Source organism: Anomaloglossus baeobatrachus, chromosome 9 (assembly GCF_048569485.1).
Source record: "Anomaloglossus baeobatrachus isolate aAnoBae1 chromosome 9, aAnoBae1.hap1, whole genome shotgun sequence".
NCBI lineage: Eukaryota > Metazoa > Chordata > Amphibia > Anura > Aromobatidae > Anomaloglossus > Anomaloglossus baeobatrachus.
Window position 1 is genome coordinate 101,327,738 of NC_134361.1, and position 23,439 is coordinate 101,351,176.

General features: G+C 43.2%; 1 protein-coding gene across 5 annotated transcripts in view; it reads right to left on the minus strand.

Annotated features, from left to right (window-relative positions):
- TENM1 (teneurin transmembrane protein 1) overlaps positions 1–23,439 on the minus strand; it is a 1,354,271-nt gene that overhangs the window by 992,792 nt on the left and 338,040 nt on the right. The gene's annotated exons all lie outside the window — the stretch shown is intronic.

The window sequence follows — 23,439 nt, forward strand, 5'->3', positions numbered from 1 at the left end:
CCCAGCTCTGTTCATCTTGGATCATTTTTAAAAAACACAGCAAGCAAGGGTTACTCCAAGCGGAGTCTCCCTTTTTTTCCAAAAATTGGGCCCCACACAGACACCTTATCAGTGGCAGCATTTGTGCCCTAGTTGCAAACAGGATGTTTTGATTTGCATCAAGCACATTCAAAAATACGCTATTCTTAACCGTCCCCAGGATGACACAGGGGTAGGTAGCAAAGTCTTTCCTGATCCCAGCTCTGTTCATCTTGGATCATTTTTAAAAAACACAGCAAGCAAGGGTTACTCCAAGCGGAGTCTCCCTTTTTTCCAAAAATCGGGCCCCACACACACCCACCCATTCAGTGGCAGCACTTGTGCCCTAGTTGTACACTTCACAGCTAGATTTGCATCAAGCACATTCAAAAATACGCTATTCTTAACCGTCCCCAGGATGACACCGGGTTAGGTAGCAAAGTCTTTCCTGATCCCAGCTCTGTTCATCTTGGCTTCTTTTAAAAACAATGTAAGCAAGGGTTACTCCAAGCGGAGCCTCCCTTTTTTCCAAAAATTGGGCCCCACACAGACACCTTATCAGTGGCAGCACTTGTGCCCTAGTTGCAAACAAGATGTTTTGATTTGCATCAAGCACATTCCAAATCCACAAGCATTTACTCTCCCCAGGATGACACAGGGGTAGTAAATTCCTTCTGAATCCATCACTTGTTCATTTTGATGAACGTCAGTCTGTCCACATTGTCACTGGACAGACGCGTGCGCTTATCTGTCAGCACACACCCAGCAGCACTGAAGACACGTTCAGATACAACGCTGGCAGATGGACACGACAAAATCTCCAAGGCGTAACTGGAGAGCTCTGGCCATTTTTCTAGATTTGAAGCCCAAAAGGAGCAAGGCTCCATTTGCAAAGTCATGGCATCGATGTTCATTTGGAGATACTCCTGTATCATCCTCTCCAGCCGTTGACTATGTGTCAGACTTGTTGTCTCTGGTGGCCTTGCAAAGGAGGGTCTAAAAAAATTATGAAAAGATTCCATAAAATTGCTGTTACCAGCACCAGATACGGTCCTACTGGTAAGGGTAGAGTGTTGAAGATGACGAGACCGTCCCATGTTTGTCAAGATACAACTGGGAGAATCCCTCCCTGCACCTGCATGGTTGTTTGGTGGAAAAGCCAAGCTAAGATCGAGTAACAGCTTCTGCTGATACTCCTGCATACGTGCGTCCCTTTCTATGGCTGGAATTATGTCACAAAATTTAAACTTGTACCGGGGATCTAATAGTGTGGCAATCCAGTAGTCATCATCACTTCTAATTTTGACAATATGAGGGTCATGTTGGAGGTAGTGCAACAAGAAGGCACTCATGTGTCTTGCGCAGCCATGCGGACCAAGTCCACGCTGTGTTTGTGGCATAGAGGTGCTAACCGTTCTTTCTTCCTCTGACATCTCCCCCCAACCTCTTTCAACTGAAATTTTACCAAGGTCTCCCTCATCTGCTGAGTCTTCCATGTCCATGGACAGTTCGTCCTCCATTTCTTCATGTTCGCCTGCACCTTCCTCAACATTTAGCCTGCTACTATGCGCCCTTGTTGATCCCTGTCCGCCATGGTCCCATGCCTGCTGCGTTGGTGATGATGAACGTCTGGACCTTGGTGATGTTGTTGTGTCTTGCACATATGAATCCTCCTGTAATTCCTCCCCTTCCTGTTGTCCCACCCCCTGACTCCGAATAGTGTTCAGCGTGTGCTTCAGCATGTAAATGACTGGAATTGTCATGCTGATAATGGCATTGTCAGCGCTAAACATATTCGTTGCCATGTCGAAACTGTGCAGAAGGGTGCATAGGTCCTTGATCTGAGACCAATCCATCAGGGTGATCTGCCCCACCTCTGCATCTCATTGGCCCAGGCTATACGTCATGACATATTGCACCAGGGCTCGGCGGTGCTGCCACAGTCGCTGTAACATGTGGAGAGTTGAATTCCAGCGTGTCGCCACATCGCATTTCAGGTGATGAACCGGCAGGCCGAAAGACTTCTGGAGCGATGCAAGTCGCTCAGCTGCGGCGCTTGAACGGCGGAAGTGAGCAGACAGTTTTCGTGCCCTGTTCAGAAGGCCATCTAGGCCGGGATAGTGTGTTAAAAATTGCTGGACGACAAGGTTCAACACGTGAGCCATACAAGGTACGTGTGTCACCTTGCCCAGGCGAAGGGCCGCACCCAGGTTTGCAGCATTGTCACACACAGCCTTACCAGGCTGCAGGTTGAGTGGAGACAACCATTTATTAAACTCGGACCACAGAGCTGACCACAACTCCTCAGCTGTGTGACTCTTATTCCCAAGACATGTCAAGCTAAAGACCGCCTGATGCCGTTGCGCTCTGCTGCCAGCATAGTAATGAGGGGTTCGTGATTCCTTCTGCGCAGTGAGAACGCTGGTGGCCTGACCAGGCAGGCTTGGGGCAGAGGTGGAGGACCCAGATGAGGTGGAGGAGGCAGACGCAGTGGTAGAACTTGGACAGACAGAGGATTGACACACAAGTCGTGGGGACGGCAAGACTTGTGCAGCAGACCCTTCACCATCTATCACCATAGTTACCCAGTGCCCAGTCAGCGACATGTAACGTCCCTGTCCATGCTTACTGGTCCAAGTATCGGTGGTGAAATGCACCCATTGACACACAGAGTTTCTCAAGGAAGCGGTGATGTTGTGTGCGACATGCTGGTGTAGCGCGGGCACACCTTTCTTAGAGAAGTAGTGGCGACTAGGCATCTGGTACTGGGGCACAGCGACAGACATAAGGTCTCTAAAATCCTATGTGTCCACTAGGCGGAAAGGCAGCATTTCGGTAGCCAAGAGCTTACAGAGGGATAGAGTCAACCTCTTAGCTTTGTCATGGGTCGCAGGAAGTGGCCTTTTATTTGACCACATCTGAGGGACAGAGATCTGGCTGCTGTGTGTAGACGGTGTTGAGTAGGGTGTCCCTGGAAAAATGCAGGTTTGTGAGGAAAGTGCAGGTGGAGACATGATGTTGCCTTCATCCAACGTTGGTGCTATCGATGTCTGAGAGAGCTGTACACACTCACTTGTTTCCCCTTCCAAACCAACTGACGACCTACCAAGCAAAGTGCCTGTTGCGGTTACAGTGGTGGAAGTTGTGCGTGGAAAAACAGGTGTGACAGCTGTCCCCACAGTCCTAGAAGATGAAGAGCGCGCGGATGCACTGGAAGGGGCAGCCGGTGGATGGTTCGCTCCGCTAGGCCGCATTGCAGCACGGTGAGCTTCCCACCGGGACATATGATATTTATTCATTTGACGATTCATGGAAGAAGTTGTCAAACTGCTGAAGTTTTGACCTCTACTAAGAGAACCATGACAAATTTTACAGATCACATAATTTGGGCGATCTTTTGCTATGTCAAAAAAGGACCAGGCTAGGCAAGGCTTAGAGGGCATGTGACCTGTTGATCCACCCCGACTAGTGCTCAGAGGCAGAGTGGTGGCTGAGGATGCAGTTGTAGACGTGCTACCAGTTCTCCGACTCTGTCCAGGAAGGCGCAAGGTAACTTCGTCATCAGTTGCATCCTCCTCCACCACCTCTGTTGACCTCCTCGAGTGCCTGACTGTGGGTTGACAGTAGGTGGGATCTAGAACTTCATCATCAATTGTTGTGTTTCCACTCCCCTCCCCCTCAGACCGAGCCTCTTCTTGCCCTGATCGAATATTTAAGCTGTCATCCCAATCGGGTATCTGCGTCTCATCTTCATCAGTATGTTCCTCATTGTCTATAACCACAGGTGTTACAGTTTGTGACAAAGGGTCAACAGTATGCTCAGAAACTTGGTCCTCACAGCCTGAATCAGAGTCACAAAGGTTCTGGGCATCACTGCAGACCATTTCCTGTTCTGTACTCACTGTAGCTTGGGAGCAGACCTCTGATTCCCAGGCTTTAGTGTGACTGAACAGCTCTGCAGACTCAGCCATCTCAGTTCCACCATACTGTGCAGGGCTGATGGAGACTTTAGAGCTGGGAGAAAGCAAGTTTGATTGGGATGACAACTCAGAGGACTGGTGTTTTTTGGATGCGGTACTTGAAGTGGCTGAGAGGGCACTTGTTGGACCACTTGAGATCCATTCAAGCATTTTCCTTTTTTGGCCATCATCTACCTTTGTTCCTGTTGTTCGTGTACGTAAAAAAGGGAGCACATCGAATTGTCCACGGTAAGTAGTAGACATCTTACTTTTGCTGGTAGATGGTCTATCTTCAGCAGATGATAATGGAGCTTTGCCACCTTCCCCACTGACAAACCCTTTTTTTCCTTTTCCACCACGCCTCTTCCCCTTTCCACCAGCATCTGTCATTTTGCCACTCATGTTGATTGCGACAAGATTGTGCACTGAAAATGTGGTAGTAAAAATTGAGAGGTGGTGTAGATTGCAGCGGTAGTCTAGCTTTATTAACAGCAGAATAATAAAGAATAAATATCCCTGACAATGCAACTACGGCCCTTAAACTGGCAGCATAGATTGCTAGTATAATGGCTTAGTAACTATCAGTTTGAGTGTGCAATGCAGGCAGACGTGCTGCAAATATCTGTGCACTACTGGGACTATACAGAGGTCCAACAGCCACGTTTAGGATGACACTAAGTTCACTCAGTGTTTGCTAGTATAATGGCTTAGTAACTATCAGTTTGAGTGTGCAATGCAGGCAGACGTGCTGCAAATATCTGTGCACTACTGGGACTATACAGAAGTCCAACAGCCACGTTTAGGATGACACTAAGTTCACTCAGTGTTTGCTAGTATAATGGCTTAGTAACTATCAGTTTGAGTGTGCAATGCAGGCAGACGTGCTGCAAATATCTGTGCACTACTGGGACTATACAGAAGTCCAACAGCCACGTTTAGGATGACACTAAGTTCACTCAGTGTTTGCTAGTAAAATGGCTTAGTAACTATCAGTTTGAGTGTGCAATGCAGGCAGACGTGCTGCAAATATCTGTGCACTACTGGGACTATACAGAAGTCCAACAGCCACGTTTAGGATGCCACTAGGTACACTCAGTGTTTGCTAGTATAATGGCTTAGTTATAATGAGTTGGAGTGTGCAGAGGACAGGAGGGTACAGTGCCAGGATTGTGGGGCTCTGGGTAGAGGAAAGGAAGCCTGCCTTTCTATTCCCTCCTAATGGGGAAATGCAGCGAGGAAATCCCTGACCTTAGCTACACAGATGCTGTCTCTGTTTTCAGGACCTGTCACCTATTACTCTGACCCTGCCGGTACGAGCCCTTAAAAGGACTGATAGAAAGTGCTATCCCTAAGCTGTCCAGCGCTGTGTATGGAGCGCATACAGCAGTATCGGCGATAGGACAAAGGACGGAGTTGCGCCAGTGATGTCTGACACCAAGGACGCAGAAGAGATAATGGCATCCGGACGGGCAGATACTCGTTTTTATAATGCAGGGACATGTGACATGGACATCCTATCACACATGCCGTTGCTTCTCTGGCTAAAAGTCCACTTAGCTGTGTGTGTGTCTGGGATTGGCTGACATAATGGCCCTCGCCACTACACGCACGCGCTTAGGGAAGGAAGACAAGGAAAAAAAAAAAATGGCGATCGCCATTATACAAACAGCAGTGATCTGAAGGCGCTGTTCCCGCACACTATACACTGAAATTTCATAATAGTGTGAGTCACAGAGTGACTTACACTATTACAGCGGAAAGCCATCTAGGAATTAGCTGTTTTTTTGCTGCTAGAACCGTTCTCGAACGTTTCTAGAACTATCGAGCTTTTGCAAAAAGCTCGAGTTCTTGTTCGATCTAGAACAGGCCCCAAAATCACTCGAGCCTAGAACTGGAGAACCTCGAACCGCGAACCGCGCTCAACTCTAGTCGACAACCACTTTTTTAGGCAATCACCAAAGATGTGTAGGTCTACAAGGACGTCAGGAGATTTCGCCATGGATTGAGTGATAACCAGGTCCCAGGTAAGAAACCAAACCTGGTAAAGGAACATTTCCCTGCATGCCTTCACCTCGTCAGAAATGAAGGTCATACAGAAGGGCCTCTCCTTGTTCCCATCCTCAACCTTCAACACCTTCCAAAAGGAACAAAATCATCAAAGGTTCTTCAGAACTATTTGCCTGAAAACACACTTGAGACACTCAGTGGACTCTTCCATGAGTTGAATATCCCCAACAGTAGATAAGTCGACCACCACCCTATCTATATCTCACTTCGCTCTATAGAACCATAGTTCCTTTAAACCATCTCATTCATATAATCCTACAGAAACTGTTATTTACCTGATTTATAGAGCGATACACCATGTATTTAATCAACAAAGCCTGGGCAAATTCTCCATAAATCACAACATTAACACCTTGGAGCAAACAGCAATACGTAGTCTTCAGTCCAATAACCACACTGTAATCAAGCCCACAAAAAAGAGTGGAGCAATTGTGGTCATTTACAAAAAAGACCAAATGAATGAAGTTTAACACAGGTGTGGGTGTTGATGAGGACAGGGCTGGCAATCAATCAGTCATGATTAAGTAAGAATGACACCACTGGACACTTTAAAAGGAGGCTAGTGCTTGGTATCATTGTTTCTCTTCAGTTAACCATGGTTATCTCTAAAGAAACACGTGCAGCCATCATTGCTCTGCACAAAAATGGCCTAACAGGGAAGAGTATCGCAACTACAAAGATTGCACCTCAGTCAACAATCTATTGCATCATCAAGAACTTCAAGGAGAGAGCTTCCATTATTGCCAAAAAGGCTCCAGGGCGCCCAAGAAGGACCAGCAAACGCCAGGACCGTATCTTAAAACTGTTTCAGCTGTGGGATCGGACTACCAGCAGTGCCGAGCTAGCTCAGCAATGGCAGCAGGCTGGTGTGAGTGCTTCTGCACGCACTGTGAGGTGGAGACTCTTTGAGCAAGGCCTGGTTTCAAGGAGGGCAGCAAAGAAGTCACTTTTCTTCAGAAAAAACATCAGGGACCGACTGATATTCTGCAAAAGGTACAGGGAGTGGACTGCTGAGGACTGGGGTAAAGTCATTTTCTCAGATGAATCCCCTTTTCGATTGTTTGGGACATCTGGAAAACAGCTTATTAGGAGAAGAAGAGGTGAGCGCTACCACCAGTCTTGTCTCATGCCAACTGTTAAGCATCCTGAAATGATTCATGTGTGGGGTTGCTTCTTAGCCAAGGTAATTGGCTCACTCACAGTCTTGCTTAAAAACACAGCCATGAATAAAGAATGGTACCAGAATGTCCTCCAAGAGCAACTTCTCCCAACTGTCCAAGAGCAGTTTGGCGCCTAACAATTCCTTTTCCAGCATGATGGAGCACTTTGCCATAAAGCAAAGGTGATCACTAAATGGCTCATGGAACAAAACAGAGATTTTGGGTCCATGGCCTGGAAACTCCCCAGATCTTAATCCCATTGAGAACTTGTGGGCAATCATCAAGAGACGGGTGGACAAAAAAAACCCAATAAATTCTGGAAAAATGCAAGCATTGCTTATGCAAGAATGGACAGCTATCAGTCAGGATTTGGTCCAGAAGTTGATTGAGAGCATGCCAGGGAGAATTGCAGAGGTCCTGAAGAAGAAGCGTCAACACTGCAAATATTGACTTGCTGCATTAACTCATTCTAACTATCAATATAACCTTTTGGTACTCATAATATGATTGCAATTATATTTCTGTATGTGATGTAAACATCAGACAAAAACAATTAAAAATCAGAGGGCAACAGATCATGTGAAAATATAATTTTAGTGTCATTCTCAAAACTTTTGGCCATGACTGTACATCCACACATATAAGTCTTTATCACATGACTCCACAATTGTTATCGAAAAGGACACATCACTAATATTACATATCTATTGCCAAAAAGAAACCATAGATGACAAGATGGTCACCTTCCTCACCAATCCTTACCCTATATTTTATAATCTTTACATAACCCACCTGGATGTCAGGTAGTAGCCTCTACTGACGCAGTCTTTTCACCTCTCTCCATCTTCCTTAAAAAGGCTCTCATTTTATTAACAAGGTCAACTCTGTCATACATTCTTGATACAAGTCACTGATGAAGAAGGCCTGAATGCCTTTGAAACGCATTGGATCGTGCTCCTGTTTTGCCTTTTACTGGCTTCTGTAGCCCTCAGTGAGTGATGTCACCCAGTTCTCCCTTAAACGCGGTCACTGGAGGAAGTAGTTTTCCGGCCAGAATATTCCTCCACGTGTACCGCGTTTCACCGCCCACATTAGAGACCCTCTAAGCAGACTTCTAAGGAAAATCTGTTCCTGTGTATCCAGCGCTTACACAGCGGACTACCACTGCAAGGCAAGTGCACTATATCTGCTTCTCCTGCACCAGGCAGATCTTTAGTCATTTTGTTAAGTCTGGAACTAGTCAGGCTATCTTTGTATATTTGTATATTTACAGCCTGTTAATCCTCCTTTGGACACCACATCTAATCCAATCTGGGCATTACATATTTGGACACCCCGATCAGACAGCCCCCATATACCAGGTATTAGCATCACTGTACTATCCTATGTTGTAACAGTATTACCTAATCTTAACCTCCCGCATTCACTGATTTTATTCCCTTAGGCAACATTCAGTCAGCCATACACCCTTGTTGCCGTTTCAGAGTCCACTATCTAGGGAACTACAAACCCTATTGCCATCCGGGAACCCAAAAGGGCAAGTTTATATCTATGACCCCTCTGTAATTCATGACCCCCTCCCTCTCTCCCCTCCCCCCCTCCCCTCTCCCCTCTCCCCCTCCCCTCCCCCCCACATTTTTGTTTTGTACTCATTCTAAACCTTTTTGTTGTTGCCATACTAGTGAAACTCTGCATATTACATTGGATCTACATTACCTACTTAAAGATCACTCAATTAACCTCCAAAACTGCAGGTATCCAAAATATTTTTAGTATTTATATATTCATACATATTTTATCCAATTCCCTTCTCACAGTGTTTCCTTTATTAGCGCAGCAGTCATATACATATTTCCAATTTTTGGGGAAACACAAGAGCAGATAGCTATTAAGAGTTAGTGGAAAATCTTCCCAAAACATATAAGGATCTTGGCATAACATGTCCTTTAAGATTAATTTCTTACTTTCGCATCTATACTGTATTCCACCAAACTGCGGAGCAGTTAGCGATGAGCACAGTGTGTGATTTCACCAAGATAATGCAACCATGGAGAAAATATATAAAGGAATTGTAATCCATCAATTTTTACACCAAGAGGTCCTTCATGGGACTGGTGCACACAGCCGATGATTTAAATATACGCTATTGGTTGTGAAGGGGTTAAAATCCTTCAATTTTGAGACAAGTAAAATATATCTTTGTACCGTGTTAGCCAGTAGAGATAAAAAAATTGTTTAAAAGAACAGAGTCCTCAGTGGTTTATACCTTTTAATGGCTAACTGAAAAGATGGTAATAATTGCAAGCTTTCGAGACTGCTCAGGTCTCTTCATCAGGCATGGTACCATGCCTGATGAAGAGACCTGAGTAGTCTCGAAAGCTTGCAATTATTACCATATTTTCAGTTAGCCATTAAAAGGTATAAACCACTGAGGACTCTGTTCTTTTAAACAATTTTTTTTATCAATTTTGAGAGTATGCTAATTTACAAAACAGAGCATTAAGGAACTATATTAAAAGGTTTTGTCTAAGATATTACACAATATAGAAAAATCTACACATCATTCAGAGAGAAAGAGAGCAACAATGCTTGTATTTTACCAGATGCTGTATATATTTTTAGAACCGGTGTGGAGAACTCTACTAATCAATTTAACTGCATTTACTTTTCTTTTAGATGTGTACAATTTAGAATAACTTGACACTTTAACAGTCCAGAGAACATATATGATGCCTAAGGCAAAGTAAAGTATAGTCACTTTTCAAAACCTAGTCAAATTCATTGCCTGACGATCGAAGAAATGTTGGCATTATTTGAAGAGTTTATGAAAGCTGCATGCACAATTTTTTGTAATTAAAGATTTACTATACAATTAGGAATTGAGAGTACTTTGCAAGCTTTTTAGTCCGGTATCAAAAAATGATACAAAGTATGATTTAAAAAAATAAAAAAATAAATAAAATCGGTAATTTGTTTATTTTTGTCAATGAAAATACAAAGTGAATGAACACATAAGAAATGTTAATCAAATCAATCTTTGGTGTGATCACCTTTTGCCTTCAAGATAGCATGAAATCATCAATTCTTACATGTACATGGTTTTTTAACTAAACAAACATTTTGGAGAACTAACCACAGCTCTTCAATGGTTGTAGGCTTTTGTCTATTCATACCATTGCAAATAGACTCACACAAGCGTTCATCTCAAAAACCACTAATTTAAACATCCCTCTAACCCCCAGCTAATTATACTGTCCATCGGTATCCCAAATGACTTCAAACCCATCATAAGTCATATTCTGTTCACTATAAAGCATCTGATCGCATCAAGGTGGAAACAAGAGGCTCCACACAAGATAGAAGATCTAATAGATAGAATTTCCCTACACAATGCATTTGACCACAACTTCGCCCTAAGGGAAAAGAACTACAAAAAATACAACCGAAATTGGCTCCTCTGGATCAAAACATTCCACAACTACACATAGAAGAAACCATTGACTAGAACTAAAAATTTCCATATGCCATTATATATAGAAACTCACTTAATGTATGCATTTTAACTGCAAAATCTCACGAGATTGACAGAAGAGAAGTGTAAAATAACTCTGGTCTCTGTATGTAAATTGGTTTGCTACCCCCCGGTTAATCCTATATAACCATGACCCTTTTTTTCCTACTGTTACCCCATGCTATCCCAACCCATGCCTCCCTATTTTAACTTGCAAAATTCAATAAAAAACAACTGAATCACAAACAGACTTAATCATGTTGAGATCAGGGGCCATATCATAACTTCCATGACTCTTTGTCCTTCTTTAAACTGAAGACTATTTTTATTGACAATGGGGTCAATAATGTATATACAGGGTTGGTCTCCTGTTGTAAAATACAACATTTTGAGCCTATCAGATGTTTCCTTGTTAGTATTGAATGGTGGATAAGTATCTGCCTGCAGTTCTCAGCATTGACAACACCAAAAAATGGGCAACAATGAGGACTGTAGACAAAGTGATTGTCAAAGGAACAGTGAAAGACGCTTGATACTTATTTCCCTTTGAAATTAGATATATAACAGTGCCATAAGCCTATCAACCAGTAGGTCCCATTTATAACTATCTACTGTTCAAACAATAATGACCTGAAAGGGTCTTGGTAGAAGAATCTTGGCCAAAAACAATACCTTTGTCATGGATACAAGGCCAAGAGACTCAACAATGCATTAAAATAATGTAACTGGGGTTCAGAAAAATAACAGCAGGTGCTCTGGAATGATGAGTCAAAATGTGAACTTTTTGGCTTTAGCAGAAGGCAGTTTGTTGAAAGGCGGGAAAGGGATACAATTATGAGTGTCTCAGGCAACAGTGAAGCATGGTGGAGGTTCAATAAACGTTTTGGGCTGCATTTCAGCACATAAAGTTGGGATTTGGTCAAGAATAACAGTGTCCTCAATGCTAAAAAATATTGGCAGATATGTATCGATCATGCAATACCATCAGGAAGGAATCTGACTGCTATAAAAACTTTTTGTACCAGACAATGACACCAAATATAGAGCCAATGTCATTAAAGACTATCTTTAGTATGAAGAAAGACAAGGAGTCCTGGAAGTGATGATATGGTCCTCACAGAGCCCTGATCTCAACATCATCAAGTCTGTTTGTGATGATATGAATAAACAGAAGCAAACATCCAAACGTTTGAACACACCTTCTCATTCAAAGAGTTTTCTTTATTTTCATGAGTCTGAAAATTGTAGATTCCCTTTGAAGGCTTCAAAACTATGAACACATGTAGAATGAAATACTTAACAAAAAAGTGCGAAACAACTGAAAATATGTCTTATATTCTAGGTTCTTCAAAGTAGCCACCTTTTGCTTTGATTACTGCTTTGCAAACTCTTGGCATTCTCTTGATGAGCTTTAACCCCGCGCTTTAGTTATTCGCCAAAAACCTGCCTCCATTAAAGCGAATGGAGCTGGGAGCCACAGTGCAGCCAGAACTTCAGAAGAATGCACAGCCACGCCCTTATATGGAATGTTGGCATGTCACAATGCAGCCAGGGAATGAGACAGCCACAGACAGGGAAAGAGGCAGACAAGATAAGAAACAGACATAGACAGGGTAAGAGACAGACACAAAGAAACAGACACAGACAAAGAGACAGACTGACAGGGAAAGAGACAGACACAGACAAAGAGACAGAGACAGACACAGGGAAACAGACAGACAGGGAAAGAAAGGGAAAGAGACAGACAGGTAAAGAGACAGACACAGGGAAAGAGACAGAGGGAAAGAGGGAAAGAGACAGACAGGGAAAGAGAGGGAAAGAGACAGACAGGGAAAGAGAGGGAAAGAAACAGACAGGGAAAGTGACAGGGATAGATAGACAGACAGGGAAAGAGATTGAGACAGATGGAGAAAGAGACAGAGACAGTCTGAGACAGACAGGGAAAGAGACAGACAGACAAAGAGCTAGAGAGAGACAGGAAGATTTATACAGAGGGGCAGACAGACAGAGAATGGGAGAGAAACAGAGAGACAGTTACTATCCCGGGCGTTAATACATTCTATTTATACATTCTATCCCGGGAATGTTAATACATTCTATTTTGTTAACAACAGTTATTAACCCGGGCGAGGCCCGGTAGTACAGCTAGTATATATATATATATATATATATGAGCTTCAAATAAGAAGGAATGGCGGCAACTCACTGGTAAACGTTAACGGCAATTTTTATTGCACAATCTGCAGCATTGTTACAATGTAACCAGGGAGAGGGGAGTGCAGGGGCGCCGGCGCCCCTGCACTCCCCCCTCCCTGGTTACATTGTAACAATGCTGCAGATTGTGCAATAAAAATTGCCGTTAACGTTTACCAGTGAGTTGCCGCCATTCCTTCTTATTTGAAGCTCATATTGGATTTCTATACCTTGGCTGAGCACCACAGGGACCGGCTGGAGATCTGTGATCCAAGGAAAAACCACAGCCTAGTGAGTACACACCTGGGCTTGCAGTGCCTAGCCTTTTCTCTTTTTTATTACTATATATATATATATATATATATATATATATATATATATAGACATATATAACCTATCTCAGCCATTCAGACTAGGACCATTTTTTTTTTACTGAAGGCCATTTACTTTGTCAATGTTTTTTGAAATGTGACAGGAAAATGGAGATCCCAACAGACAAGTCATGTCACCACATGGAGAATATGCAAACGCCATTCAGATTTTGGTCTTTGTCAAGTATAAAGGGATTCATGCCAACAGTGCCAACTGCATAGCAAATGTATTAAAAGGTTCTTTTTCGAGGCTCCTTTGCTTTTCAATAAAATATATTGGTGTAAGCTTGAAAGAAGTTACAATACACATACATGATGGCAAAAACAGTCACAGTCAAACTAGATGAACACTGAGACGTTATCACAGTGCCTGAAGGCACACAGCTTCTTGTTTAACCTTGAGGTCACAGCTATTCACGACAGTGAGATAATTTTGTTCTCCTCATACTTTTTTTTATAATGATCAGATATGTCCGTAAATATGTAGGAAAGTTTGGGAATTTGCAATATATCAACCATTTTTTAATGACTATAAAACTAGGAACATGAAGAATGTGCTGAGCAAGAAGTTGATTTGTAGTTGGTTCCTAGTAAGAGATTTTTGTTTTATAAATAACATCAGAATTAGTCAATTTATTTTACCACAAACCATAAAAGAAATATAAAATGATAGCTAACAATACATTAATACTAGTTAATTAAAATCTCTTTAATTAGTTTTCTAAGTATAGTTTTCCTATTAGACATTATTTTTTATCTTATTTATATTTTTGCAGGTTAGTACAATAATGCTGCCAGTTATATATGAATTTTAGTTCTGTGTCAGAAGTCTAAATTCCAGCTATTAATTATAGAGATAATGAAGCTCCACTTTCCAAAATTAACATAAATCTGTTACTGATATATTGTCAGATCAAAAATTTGCATTCTGCATTACTAAATGATTGATCATTGTAATTACTTCAATCTGAACATTTAGAAGCTGAATTGATTGACAATGAAATGTTTCCCTTGGTATATGCATAAAAACAAAAACAAAAATCTTATAATATTGTTACATATAGGAAGCTATGTTAATTAAAAGAGTTCTTCAAGAATATAAAAAATCCTGTCCCCTGTCAGATTATGAAAATGAAAGATTGTTCTAGTCACTTGTCAGGACGGGCAACAGTCTGAAAAAATACAGCTCCTGAGACCTGTGTCTCAACTGACAGGAGCAGGATTGTAGACATACTGGTTAGCTGATGGAGAAGGTCTGTGACCGGAAAATAAATTGATATTTCTGTGCCTGACTGAGTGCAAAGGACTTAGGCTGGAGAAAAAAATAATTTGTGCTCAGTCAGCCAAAAAGCACAAAACATCTTGTGACATGTATTTCTTCAGACTGTAGCCTGCTCTGACACATGACAAGGATGGGCTAAATCTCGATTTACCTGATAGGGCCCTTTTTATTACATTCTTGGAGAGCCTCTTTAATGTATTTATATTATAAATATAATTTAATATTGTAATAAAATATTGTATTTTTCAGATTATAAGACGCACTTTTCCTCAAAAAATATGAGAAGAAAGAGAGGGGTGCATCTTAAAATCCAAATGTAGCTTACCAGAGTGGTAGAGAGGGGTAGAAGGAGGCATGGGCAATGCTGCGGCAGCTGTGAAGAGTCTTCAGTGGTTGTGCAGGGTCTGCGGTGGCTATGCAGGGTCTGTGGCGGCTGCGCAAGTTCTGCGGCGGCTGTGCACAATCTGCAGTGACTGTCAATGGTCTGTGATGGCTGCTCACAGTCTGTGGCAGCTGGGCTGGGCCTGAGCAGCTGTGCAGGTTCTGTGGCAGCTGTGCAGGGTCTGTGGCAACTGTGCAGAGGATGTGGTGGCTGTGCAGGGTCTGCAGCGGTGGCTAGGTTGGAGCTGCGGGTGGTGAGGGCTTCAAATAATGGCACCCACAGTGTGCACGTGCACAGATGGAGCTCTCGGATCAAGATCTCATCTGCGCATGCGCTGCCTCCAGCCCATTGATCTCCCAGCAGTGGACTTAAGGAAAATGGCGCCCGGAGGTGGCGCGTGCACAGATGAGATCTTGCCTTGTCATTGAGCTGAGAGTTCCATCTGCACATGGATCAACTACGGGTGCCATTAATTGAATCCCTCACCGCCCACAGCCCCAGCCCAGCCACCACAGCCCCAGCACAGCTGTCCCAGCACCAGCGCAGCTGCCTCAGCACAGCTGCAGCAGCACAACCGCCACCACCAACAGTTTTTCAGACAGCATCTGGGACACCCAGTTCACCACCCACAGGATCGCCCTACTCCAACCCCACCTCTGCCTCCTGTGACCCTGCTCCACCACCGCTGCTACTTTGCTCCATTAAGACATTCCCGGATTATAAGACAGAACCCATTTTTTTCACCCTTGTTTTCTATAAATTTGGAGTGTATCTTATTATCCAGTGCATCTTATAAACCGAAAAATACGGTATTCATTAAACTTACACTTACCATATGGTGGCCACACATCCTTAATTCTTGCACTATCTGTGATCTTGTATGGTACAGGGAAGTTGCCACCGATGCCACTTTTCTGTATGATTTTTAGTACCCCTGAGAACACATTATTAACGTGGTATGCAGAAATGTTTAAGATAAAACTTTTTCATTCCTTCTAGAAGGCAAAACAGCAAATAAATTACAAAAAAATGTGAAAAAGTTTAGCATTCGAAATGATAGGCAGCATTAGTCTTTTATCTTTCTGATCCAACAAAGGAAAAAGGAAAAAAGCAGCAACTCACCGGGGGATGAGATCAAGTCTTCTTTATTTATCCTAGGACCCGTAGAAGCGCCACACTAGCACAAAATGGTTACCGGTGTCTGAGGTCTCGGCTCCCCCTCCCTGCACTACATGTTACCCGTGTTTGCACAATAAAGAAGACTTGATCTCATCCCCCGGTGAGTTGGTGCTTTTTTCCTTTTTCCTGTGTTAAATCTGAATGTTTGCACTGCGGTCTGTTTCTGACCATACAGTTTCGGGGCAGGTGTCCCATGTCCACAACAGCGGTTCAGTTCCTTAGACCAGTGCAAAGCTGGTTGTTGCTCGTCTGTGGTGCCCGGTCGTTTCTCTCCACACTTGATCTTTTATCTTTTTACTACTACATTATGTCCATGCTGGCCTACATAGTACCTGTTAAAATGGTTTATCAGGTATTTTTATAATAAGTTATCAATATCGTAATGGTGGGGGATCAGAGTCCATGACTTTTCCCAATCTTGGTGAGGTACTGTGTATCTACTGTCTCAGAATTTCATTTCAAATATGTAAGATTACAGCACAAAAGAGAGTGCCTAATTCTTGAAAGTTTAATTATGACCAAGGAATTGTGGCAAGGTAGGGTTTACCAAGTAGAGCTCTTATTAGGCTTGAGACCTCCCATGGGCACTTGTGATTTCATTAGCAAATAGGATAAAAGTCTTATTTACTTCCAAAGGCCCCAAGAGTATGTTTCAGTCTACCCAGGTCTACTATTGTTGTACTTGATGGATAATGATTGACAAACTTGTTTTAATGAAACAAAGCATGTCCTAACTAAACAATACAAATCAAATTGTAGAAAGTTATGTTTGTACATTTTTATAATCATCTTGCCTAGTAACAAGGAAGAGGGTGTTTATGAAAGTGAGATTGTGTGAAATCTGTTGGATATTTTTCCCTAATTACGTAATTTTATATTTTGAGTTATTTGAACATATAACTAATAAGGAATATGCCACAATGAAGTTTGGTGAACCTTGATCAGATTCATGATATCAAGGTCCAAGTGAACAAACTGTGAAATTTTAATTGTGCTTTACACAACATCATAATTAAAGTAATGTTCTACTGCATTGATGGATCCGGGACATTACCTCTAAATGTCATTTTATTTCTTTAATGCATTCACATTGATTTTATTGTTTGCTGTAACAAACATATGTAGTAATATTGTACTGTATATTGGATTTATAAGTTGGTTTATGGCTACTAAAGGGAACCTGTCACCCGGTTTTTCGTGTATGAACGAATCCCACCATCTTACTCAGCACCTGTGCTGCATTCTAGAAAGTTGCATATTATGTCCAGACCGCCTTGTATATTTCCCAAAAAACCTTTTGAATCGCTCTCGCACTGTATGCAACTCTATATGGTCTGGACCGATGGGCATCTTTGCTGCTGCTGTCTCTGCTCTACACTTCTACAGTAATTTCCATACTCCCACTGTCATTGATGTGATCAATTCATATATATATATCCCCTCCACTATTTCTCAGAACATATTTCTCCCTCAAACTCCACCCCACCCAAAAACAGTACAAAGATTGGCTAATGACTGGCTCTTGCAGCCTTTATCTATCGCCCAATTCTTGGAGATGACTGGACTGTAGCAATTAAGCAATTGAACCTTTTCTCCCCCGCCTTACCCCATAGTAGATTATAAGAGCAAGGTTGTTTTATTTTTGGTTTAATTATTATATCTTCTATAACTGTTACTTATGTGTGTTTGTATATGAACCTCTGAATTGTAAAGGGCTGAGAAATATGTTGACGCTATAAGAATAAAGATTATTATTATTATTGATGTCGATGACACATCTTGTGTCATCCAAATAGCTGAACGAAAGTTCACGTCTATACAGGGACACTCCCAGTTCTTGCAGGTGCACTTTGCTCTGCCCTACTGTAGGTAGAGCCAGAAACCTTACTGTTGATGCATTGGCACACATATGTCCAGCTCCTGCTTACCGGAACCATTGTGCCACATTGTTTTGTTCCTTGCTGCCGGAAATCACAGAAAAGGAGTTCAACTCCTCTTCTGCAATTTCCATCAGCAGGGAATAAAATTATATGGGTGAAATGGTTTTGGTAAGCAGGAGCTAGAAATACGTGTGCAAAATGCATGTTAAGTCAGGTTTTAGGCTCTGCTAATAAGGCAGAGAAAAGTGCACCTGTGCATGCCGGTGATGTCTGTGAACAGGCGCAAGATCTTGTTCGGCAATATGGATGACACATGAGGCGTCATCCACATCATTCACTGTTGGAGGACAGAAATTAGTAGCATAGAGGAGAGACAGGATTCTCTGAAAGGAAGCACATCAAACCAGATGGTCCAGACTTGTAGACTGCACAAGAGCGATTCAAAAGGTTTTTTGGGGGGGATATACAGGGAGTTTTGACCTAATGTACAACTTTCTAGAATGCAGCATAGGTGCTGAGTAAGGGGGTAGTTTTGGTTCATACACGAAAAACCTGGTGACATGTTCAATGTAAGAATACAGTTGATTCTAAAAGTATATTATTTCTCTATTTAAGCCTTTATTTTGTAAATTAACAAAATTTGAAATTACGGTATAATCAAATTATCATAAGATTTATAAGTAATTGTTAAATAAGATAATATATATGAAGTATATTTTACATTGGAATTTCAGACAACTCACTGTTGTGCAGAATGGTTTAAAATGTATTAATTGGCAGAATTTAAAGGGAATCTGAAATTTGCATTATATATGTATATTATTTTGGGGAGTTCCTGGTCAAACCAATTCTCACATATGGCTGACTCTTCCTTTTTGCATCTTGTAGTTAAATAAAGTCTTGTTAGCCAAGGGAAAATAGTTCTCAACTCTTCTGTGTGGATGTCTCCTTGAGGATAATGACCCTTTGGAAAATTAGACTAGATTCGCATACAGGGTACAAAAAGTATAGGGAGGCCATATAATGCAGGTATCATAGCAGCAATGTGTCCTAGCAACCTGTAGAAAGTGTTTGGCAATCTATCATGATCATAACTGTGTGCTGCACTTCTAACTAAAAAATAGATAATTAGCAGCTAAGAAATTACATTTTGCTTAAATTCTACATAGCCCACAACAGAAACCAAATAAGTAAAATCAATTTCAAAAGAACAATGGGCCCCAAAAACATTAAATACCAAAAGAAGAAAAAAAAAAACTAAAATGCTTCATTAAATATCAAAAAGATAAAACTCGCTCATCTCCATATAAAAATAGCCAATAAATTAAATATTAAATCGTCTCACAGAGTATGGATGAAGAAGAAAAAGGGACTCGTGTCAAAAGCAGGTTAGATTCCAAAAAGAGAGAGTAAAGCCAAAGAAAATTCAGAGCTATATCCACCTAATATATTAATAAAAAGAAATAAAATGGGCCCTCAATAGCCATATTCCCCATGTCTAGCTCATTAAACAGAAGGGGACAATCAAGTAAGGCAATAAGAATGATTTCCACATAAATCTTACAGTTAATTCTGAAAGATTGTGCTTTAATTCTGTGAAGAACCATTGAACTAACATGCTATACTTTATATCTTCCCTACTGATTCTGCTCTTTGTTTCCCTCACAGATCAGTAAGTTGTGCATGAGATTCTGAACAGGGTCTCTCTAAATAAAAAAAAATCTTTGGAGAATTGAGGTGGTCAGGAGCAATTGAAAGTTAAGCTTTATCATGGATCCATTTGCAAAAAAAAGTTGTGCAAACACAACTTTTTTGTCTATTGGTAAATAATGAATGTCAGCTGGATTCATTTTTAACAAGTGGAGTCTATGGACAATGGATCCTTTAATTGATTGCTATTTATTGTTCATTTGTAATAATTCCATTAAAAAAACAACTGATCCAGTACAAATGCAAGTGCAACAGATGGCTAAATAGCAATCCGTTAACGGATCCATTGTCCTTAGACTCCCATGTTAAAAAAACATATCCAGCAGAAATCAGTTTCCTAATGGATCCCTTCTAAGGGTACTTGCCCATGATCATGATCTGCTGCGTCTTGGATGCAGTGGGTCCTGACCTGCGGGGCCATGAGTCTCCTCCACCGGACAGTACAGGAAACCACAGCTGCTCATGCCCATGGGGTGCTGCGGTCTGTCTCTTCTGTTATCCCTGCAAAGTAAGCCTGCAACTCTTCAGCAAACAATTACCGTATTTTTCGCTTTATAAGACGCACCTGATTATAAGACGCACCCCCAAATTTGGTGAAGGAAAAGAGAATTTTTTTTTTTAAATGTTAAATGGGGTCCATCTTATAATGCCAGTGTCCCTCTAACAAATCATATAGGGTATATGTCCCTCATAGCCCCCCATCCTAAACTTAGCCCCCTTAATCTGGATATGGCCCCCTTACACTGAATATAGCCCCCTTGTGATGGCACACGTTCCCCTGTGCTGCCTATGGCCCCCTATGGATTGCATATGTCGCGGGCGGAGGAGGGGACGCCGCGCTCTCCCACTGCTCGGGTCCGGCTGCCGCGGCTGCTGCGGCCTGCTGCTGCTCGGTGGCTCGAGCGATGGGCCGGATCCCGGGGACTCGAGCGGCGCTCCTCGCCCGTGAGTGAAAGGGGATTGGGATTTGGGATAGTTTATTGTCCGTGACGCCACCCACGGTTGTGGTGATTAAGTGGACACCACCGCTGCTCTGTCTGGGGAGCCCGGGAGTGATGGTACGGAGCAGCCAGTTGTTGATTTGCCCCTCCGTGGGTAGGGGTTTTGGTGCTCTCGGGGCCCAATGATGGGGTTGGAATGGTGGACAGGCGGGTCTGGGGCCTGTGGAGGTGCAGGGGCGCAGGGGCAGTGCTGTGCTGCACGTCACGGAGGTACTCACTCAGCCAGTAAACACGACACAGTTCTCGGTAAACAAACGGCTGGTTGGACGGGTCCCTCGGACGGTTCACTGTGCTGATGTTCCCTGCAGTTAGCGGTGACAGTCTCTTCCCTGCACCTATGAAAGTCTCTTTGGTAGCGATGGGTCCCCACCGGTTACCCACTCCTCGGCTTCAAGCTGGGCCGAAGGAGCCCTACTTTGCCCGAAGGCGCTGGCCCTGGGAAACTGGTGCCCTGGCGGTGGCGGTGTCTCCCCTTCACGGTCGGGGTGTTGCCTTCAATCGGGACTTGGTTGTTAGGAGACAGACGTCCCCTTCACTGACGGATTTGGCAAATTATGGCGACTCCTAGCTTTGCCGGGATCTGAAAGGCCCCTGCCCTGGTGCTGACTGTTCTTCGTATACTGCTCCGGTACCGCCGGGTCACCACCCGTCCGCGGTCCTTCCAGCAACCTCCGAGCAGTCCCCCTGCAGACTATCACCGCTGTCTGCTGACCTTGCTGTCTCAGTCCGGGGCACACACCCGGACCAACTTCAGGCTTTACTACTTCTCACTTTTCTGTCACTTCAGCCTCTCTCCTTTGCTCCTCTACCACTTCACTTCCTTCTACTTTCACTTCCCTAACTGATCTGCCTGGTTTTCCCGCCTCCAGGGCTGTGAACTCCTCGGTGGGCGGAGCCAACCGCCTGGCCCACCCCCTGGTGTGGACATCAGCCCCTGGAGGAAGGCAACAAGGATTTTGGGTTAGCCTAGATGTTCCTGCAGGGAATGTGGGGTGCATGTGATGTTCTGACCTGTGACCCCTGGCTTGCCCAGGGCGTCACACATACATTCCCCTGTGCTGCCTATGGCCCCCTATGGATTTCATACATTGCCCTGTACTGCTTATGGTCCCCTATGGATTGCACACGTTCCCCTGTGTTAGATAACGCCCCCATGCTGCTGCCCATGGCCCCTATAGATCGCACAAGTCCCCCTGTGTTAGATATCGCCCCCATGGTGCTGCCCATGGCCCCTATATAGATCGCACAAGTCCCCCTGTGTTAGATATCGCCCCCATAGTGCTGCCCATGGCCCCTATATAGATCGCACAAGTCCCCCTGTGTTAGATATCGCCCCCATAGTGCTGCCCATGGCCCCTATATAGATCGCACAAGTCCCCCTGTGTTAGATATTGCCCCCAGGCTGCTGCCCATAGTAAAATAAAACCCTCTTTCCTTACCTCCTCCAGCGTTTATCTCCCTCTTGTCTCCCTCCGTGCTTCTGTTCCTTACTTCCTGGTTCTCAGTGCGGTCATGTGATCGGCACAGCAGACTGAGATCTCTGCCTGCCTGATCACAGTGGAAGCAGGGACACGGGGAGAAACGCTGGAGGGGGTAAGTAAAGCTTTTTTATTTTAGAATGAGCAGCAGCCTGGGGGCCAAATCTAACACAGGGGGGGCATGTGCCATCACAGGGAGGCGCAGGCTCATAAAATATGCACCGCTGCCCCAGCCCATCACTGCGTGCGATTTCAGCACCATTGGAGATGGACAGCGGCTGTGCATATTATATGAGCGGGAGCAGGAGATCAAAGGCTGCAGCCCGCAGCGTTCCCCTGCACTCCAGAGCTGCTGCCCCTACCTACCCTGGACCCTGCAGTGTACATATATATATACCCCCCCATATATTCGGCTTATAAGTTGCACCCCCTACTTTCCCCCAAAATTTGGGGAACAAAAGTGCGTCTTATAAAGCGAAAAATACGGTAACATGCTGCGGTCTGGAATGCCGCACCTCAGGTCAGTTTTTGCTGTGGGAAAAATAAACACAGTGGGCATGGGATTTCCAGAAATCCAATCCATTATGCTTGTACTGTACATCGCAGCATTTTGTATGCAGCTGAAGCATGCTAGGTCCAAAACGCTGTGAACACTGATAGTGGGCACGCACCCTAATGGATGACTTTATCGGTATAGTATTATCATGTGCCTCCCTCCTCTCCAGTTTATCTGGACACAGTTATATGGGATAACGCACATAGAACCATTAAATCACATATGCTAGACGCCTTGATATACCAACCATCTTTATATTCTGCCACTAGACACATGGTTACCCTCCTTACTTTAGGAGTCTCCTAACTATCATCTTTCAACATGATGTTATTTTAAGATGTTTTGTGTATGTATTTTTTCATATTCAATAAATGATTTATATGTTTGAATATAGTACTCCTTGTGTGTATTTTTTACATATATTTGAAGCAATTGTATTAATGGAGTTTATTCTAAAACTATCCATTATATAGAAAGGGAATGACTAATAATCAATATCATTTATATACATATCCCTCCCTTTTTAAATCTGTGTTTTTTTGCACAGATCAAAGTATTGTAGTGCGCCTGCGCGGGACCAGCAAGTGTGTATGACGTAGGACGCATTATGCACACAGGCTTCAGAAGAAGGACGAAGATGACCGAAAAAGGAGGCGCCGGCACCGGACAACGGAGATGTCCATCTGACCCAA